The sequence below is a fragment of the Borostomias antarcticus genome (assembly GCF_949987555.1).
Source record: "Borostomias antarcticus genome assembly, chromosome: 9".
NCBI classification, from domain to species: domain Eukaryota; kingdom Metazoa; phylum Chordata; class Actinopteri; order Stomiiformes; family Stomiidae; genus Borostomias; species Borostomias antarcticus.
The window spans coordinates 15,789,854-15,796,151 of NC_140242.1; positions in this window are offsets into that span (position 1 = coordinate 15,789,854).

Below are 6,298 nucleotides of genomic sequence, written 5' to 3' on the forward strand. Positions count from 1 at the left end.
CACACGTAAGTACAAATGCACATACGTTTCCATAGACGGGATAAACAAATGGGAATATTGATATTGAGTTAGCGGTAGACATGTGAGATTCATAAGACGCATCACTGACGCCAGTGACGCCACAATATCAGGGAAATTGAGCAATTGCTTCCCTGTAGTGCAAACTTGCAAGATTCGCTCAGTTATTAACCCTTCTTGCCTTTTTTGTTGTTGGTTTTCTCTCTCCTCCTTCCTCTCTGTGCAGTTCTCCTGTGTGCTGAGCCGCTATCCCATGTATTTCCACTGCTGACAAGGTAGAGCTCAGCCCCATGCAGAAGTGAGTGATGAGGAGAGGGAAGATCATTTTCCCGTTTTTTTTCCCTCCAGTTTTAGGAACCGTCTCAAGAATGTGTTCCCCACTTTTATGCCTTTAAATCAGGGTTGGAGTATTCCAGGTGTGTGGCCATGGCCATGAACACCAGTAGAGGAGAGAACCAAGTGTCTCATTCTCTCTCCACAGTTTTGTGGTTGTAACCCCCCACTAGCTACATATTCATTCAATCTTTATTTAACCTCGTGAATCAATTGAGAGTAAGCTCTCATTTACAATGACGTATAATCACTCTATATTTGAACTTGTACTACAGGTGAGATAATCCTTTTTAATGGTCTCTCTCATTCGCTCTCCTAGCTGTGATGTTACAGTTGTGCAAGACTTGGGTGTTCTCCTGCTCTGAGTGCCCATTCTCCTATACCTCCCAGATCTACCTCCACAAGCACATCAAGAGGAGCCATGACAACCTCTGTCTCTGCTGAGGAACACACAGAGCATTATGAAGTAGCCAGTGCCTTGGCGAAGGTGTTTGAGCAGCAGTCATCAATGGATTAACTCCCAAGACACAAGGAAGAGACAGCGCAACACACGCTATGACTCCAGTGACGAAGGTAATATAATAAAGTGCATTCAACAGTCCCAAAAGAGTACTACTTGAGTTGACTAATCTGAGCTAATTTACCTCTACTATATGTTCCAGTGCCCAGGCAGCCGGTCGGCAGAACTCAGACCAGACCAGCTATGCCAGGTGCCAGAGCTGGAAGGCCTGCTCTGCCAGTTATCAATGCAGGTATCCATGCATGTTTGTGTTGGTGAAATGTCTATGCATATTTGCACACTTAGTTAACTCAGGACTTTCGGAAGACTCATGTACTCAGTTCACTAATTCGCTCATCTCACATCTCACTACTCGGCAGTAGATGTTCATCGCCCGGGTCCTTTGAGCCAAGGCGCTGTGAGCCCAGGCCCTTCAGCCCTTCAGACGTCCAGGCACGAGCAGCATGCATCAGCGATTAGCACCCCGGCCAGACCAGGTCAGGGTCTGACATGTCTCATGTCGAGTTGATTCTTCCCCTTATGCCAGAATCACTACGCCGCCAGCACCATAGTTTCCTGCTCATCCCTTTATCCTCTGGTTTTCAGGTAGTTCTCTGATGCCATCGCCTGTGAGACCAACAGCTCCAGCAGTGTTGCCATCAAGCTCTGCAGATGCTGGTATGCTGAATTTTGTGAACTACTTCATGCTGCATGTAGGGATATACTTTGAGCTGAATATCCATTATGGGACCGTACAATTACTTATAGCCACATCTGTGTTTAATATCCAGACTTCCAGAGGATGATGTGTCAGCAGTTCTCCAGCGTCATGCAGAGTCTGAGGGAGATGGCACAGACAATGATGAGGCTGGAGCAGAGACTGGAGCAGAGACTGTCCGGCGAGTCTGCAGACAGCTATCGGGGAGCAGTACTGGATGACCTGCACCCTGCTAAAACGGAGGAGGAGCTGCTGGTCTTGGAGGAGCAGCTGAAGGACAAGGATCATCAAAGGAAGATGGTGAGTAACTTCAGGGCAGAACTTTGTTCCTTATTTTTGCAGGGAAGTGTTAAGGAAATGTAAAAGTAAATGATTGTCTTTGTTTTGCAGACACGATATCTGAGTTCCATTGGCGGCAAAGATCTGCCAGATGTGGTCCGGCGGGTGCTGTCAGCCATTGCCATACACGGAGTGTGGTGTGTCTACAGCGTCCATGGGAAGAGGGGGAAGAAGCCTCTGAAGAATATGACCCTCTACAATGTCATATTACGTAAGGGATTGTTCATATTTTCGCAAAATAATACATTGTCTTTGCTTCATGCCATGTGCATTGAAACCATTCCCTTTTTGGTTAAAAGGTGCAGTTATGGCCTGTAAGCCAAGCACCACTGTGACGGAGGTGTCTGCCCAGCTGCAGGAGATGCTGAAACATGCCCCTGCTCGATGCAAAAAGGTATGTGATGTCAGGCAGTTAATTTTCTCGTATCCAGTGACATGGAACGCTTCCAATGAACGTATGCGACTTGCTTTTACAGCCATTTCATTATGTCCTTAGGCATCTGCTCCAGCCCAGCTGACCTCCCCAGCCCAGCCCCTGACCGCAGCTCCAGCCCTGACCACAGTGGAGTATTCAGATGAGGATGACCTCTTCTGCCCAGACCCTCAATTCAGATGTGGGTGACCCCCAGCCCGTCTCCCTAAACCTGCCTTTCCAGCCTGCCAGGATGGATGCCTTTTTTGTACATAGTTTTTGTAAATTTTAACCTTTTTTTTGTGGGATACAACGGTCTGTTCCCGGTCTGCCTGCCACAGAATGCGCACTTTGTTTCATTTTTGTTTTTAGAACTTTTGCAATTGTCAGATAATGGGTTGCTAGCCAGAGCTTGTACATGCTTTTTTTTGCTTTTCTGGCTATGCGTAATGTGACAGACCGTAAACCTCATCCTTGTAAATATGTATACTTTTAATTTGTAATGTACTTTGTGTAATAAAATGTTCTAAACTGTTCAGTCTTATATTGGTTTGTATCATAATGCTTGCTGCTATATCCCCATATAGCATTAATTCGTTTTTGTACTGGTAAATGCTAAATATAGCCAGTGGTACTGCAAATGCTAAATATAGCCAGTGGTACTGCAAATGCTAAATATAGCCAGTGGTCAGTAAGTGACCATATTTGCACCGTGCGAAAAAGACGTGCAGACCAAGTCATATAAATACCTGTAAATCTAGTGTCAGCCAAGTGAGTTTATAACGGAGGTTCCTGCCCACGTGATCACGTGCGTTCTTTGCACGCGGCCGCAACTTCGGAATGACGTGTCGTTCTAACGTAGCGTCTACTAAACGGCAGATCTCGCGTTTCCGTAAATGGCCGCGTAATTTCCGCACGCGGCGCAGACGAATCGTCACCTATAGCGGCCGTATGTAGAACGTTTGCGCAACCTGCGTGTGTTAGTAGGGTGGTAGTCTGCTCTAGAGCCCCCTTGAGAATTGTTTGCTCAACTTTTTGAACGTCCTAACCCTGTCTTCTCCTCCATTCCTCCTAGGCTCCCTCCCATGTAAGACCAGTGTCTCCCAGCTCCACCCGCGCCCTCCACCGGACTCCCCTTCCAAGCTCCTAGTCCTCCGCTCCTCCCAACCTCCCTCTTGTTTCTACCCCTGGACCCCCCCGTGCTTCCCAACCCCGGATCCCCTCGGACGGACCTCCCCCCCTGCTCTCTACCCTGGACTACCTCCTGGACTCTCCCTCTCGGACTCTCCCTCGTTAGTTTTAGTTCCGCAGCACATTTCCAACACGCTGCCCTACATCTACACTTGCACCACACATAGGTTACACAGACACTTGCAAGACACACACATAGTCAAGTACACATCCCATTGACATTTTGACCACACACACACACATTAGGCCAGTTAAGTTTTATTGTTTCATTAAACTTTTGAAACCTGTTCGGGTCTCCGTCTCTGCTTCTGGGGTCCCAGGCACATTTGGCTACTCTGCCCGGTTGGGTCGTAACAGAACGTTCAAGCCAATGAGCCAAGCCGGGACCCCGGGAGCGGGGATCGAAGCACCCTCAGAGTTACGTAAGCTGGTAGTTAGTCAGGCCACGCAACTCACCAAACTCAAAGCCGAACTGGGAAAGGCCTTTCCCTCGGTCCAGTCCCAGATAAGCGTCCTGGAGGCCACGTCCCAATCCTCCGCCAGTACGGTTGCGAGCCTCGCCGCCAAGATGGACTCCATGTCTGGAACCCTCGCTGCCATCCAGCAGACTCTAGACGCCTTGGCTGCTCGTCCTGGTCCTGCCCCTGGTCCCAGTCCTGGAGTCAGTCCTCCCAACCTCGCAGCCAGTCCCGTTCTCCCCGTACAGCTAGGTCATCACACTGAACCCAGCCTGGTAAGCCCCAAAGCGTTCGATGGCGACTTAAATCGGGGTCGGGGGTTCATAGCCCAGTGTGAGTTCGTGTTTGCTCACCAGCCTTCCAAGTATTCCTCTGACGGGGCCAAGATAGCCTTCGTGATGTCGCTCCTGGCCGATAAGGCTCTTAGCTGGGCCATAGCCGCTGTAGATAGCAGTGCGGCTTATGCTACCGACTACCCCCTGTTCAGGAGCGAGTTTCGTTCAGTTTTCGACCACCCCTTAGACGGTCAGGATATAGCTGGCAGGCTACTGGCTAGCCACCAGGGATCCCGCTCCGTGGCCGAGTACACGGTAGAGTTCAGGACCTTGGCCATCGAGAGTCGCTGGAACGACACAGCCCTCCTCAGTCTGTACCGCAAGGGCTTGTGTGACGCTATCAAGGACCTCATCGTCCGTGACAGCCCAGAGACCCTGAACGAACTCATCACCCTGGCTCTTAGAATGGACTCGCGGCTTCATGAACGCCGTTTGGACCGAGCTCACCGTGTTGCTCCTCGCCCAGCCCCTAGTCGCTCGGCCTCGGGGACCGCCGCACCATCCGCCCTGACCCCGCCTCCTTTCCAGCACGCGCTACCTCCGGCAGCCTCTACATCCGGGGCCGGAGAGCCCATGGAGATCGGGCGATCTCGGCTCTCGCGAGACGAGAGGGACCGCAGGATGAGTCTCCGGCAGTGCCTCTATTGTGGGAAGGAGGGGCATATCATCAAGACCTGCCCAACCCGCCCAAACGACCCCGCTCACCAGTAAGGGGTGTACTGGTGAGTAAAGCCTCTTTTTCCCAGCCCCAGAGTAAGAACAGTCTTTTCCCTGCCACCTTAGCCTGGGGAAAGGAGACCCTGTCTGTTAGTGCCCTCGTCGACTCCGGGGCTGATGTGTGTCTCTTGGATGCTTCCCTCGCTCGCCAGGCCGGTATCCCTCTAGTCCCCTTGGATCACTCCCTCTCTGCCCGGGCTATAGACGGTCATTCGTTGGGCACTATCACTCACTCCACCGAACTTCTCACGCTCACTCTTTCGGGTAATCACTCAGAGTCCATACGTTTCTTTGTTATACACGCCCCTACAGCGCCCCTGGTGTTGGGTAGACCTTGGCTGGAGAGGCACGACCCTCGCATCTCCTGGGCCTCTGGGCGGATCATGGGGTGGAGCACAGCGTGTCACGCGACCTGTCTGCGCTCGGCCCTGTCTCCGTCCAGCAGTCCCATGCCTGTGTCCTCTCCTCCAGATCGCCCTGGTGTTTAGTAAGGACAGAGCCCTTTCACTTCCCCCTCACCGGCCATATGACTGTCCCATCGACCTCCTTCCTGGGGCCGCCCTGCCTAAGGGGCGGCTTTATAACATCTCCCTCCCAGAGAAGGAGGCGATGCGCAGTTATATTGCCGAGTCCCTAGCCTCAGGCCTTATAAAACCATCGTCTTCGTCCCCTCGCAGCGGGCTTCTTCTTTGTGGCTAAGAAGGATGGTGGCCTGAGACCCTGTATAGACTACCGAGCACTTAACAAAATCACAGTGAAAAATAAGTACCCCCTGCCGCTGCTTAGTTCCACCTTCGAGCCACTCACACACGCCCGGGTGTTCACCAAGCTAGACCTCCGCAATGCGTACCACTTGGTCAGGATCAGAGAAGGTGACGAGTGGAAGACGGCCTTCAACACTCATCTTGGCCATTACGAATACCAGGTGATGCCCTTCGGTCTGTCCAATGCCCCGGCCGTCTTCCAGGCCCTCGTTAATGACGTGCTGAGGGATATGCTCAACATCTTCGTCGTGGTGTACCTGGACGACATCCTCGTGTTCTCCAGGTCCATGGAGGAACACCACCAGCACGTCCGCCTGGTGCTCCAACGGCTGTTGGAGAACAGGCTCTATGTCAAGGCCGAAAAATGCGTCTTTCACACCACCTCTGTGACGTACCTCGGCAATGTGGTGGAGGACGGACGGATGCGGGCAGACCCCGCCAAGGTCAAGGCGGTAGTGGAGTGGTCGCGCCCCACAGACCGCACCCAGCTCAAGCGGTTCCTGGGGTTCGCCGG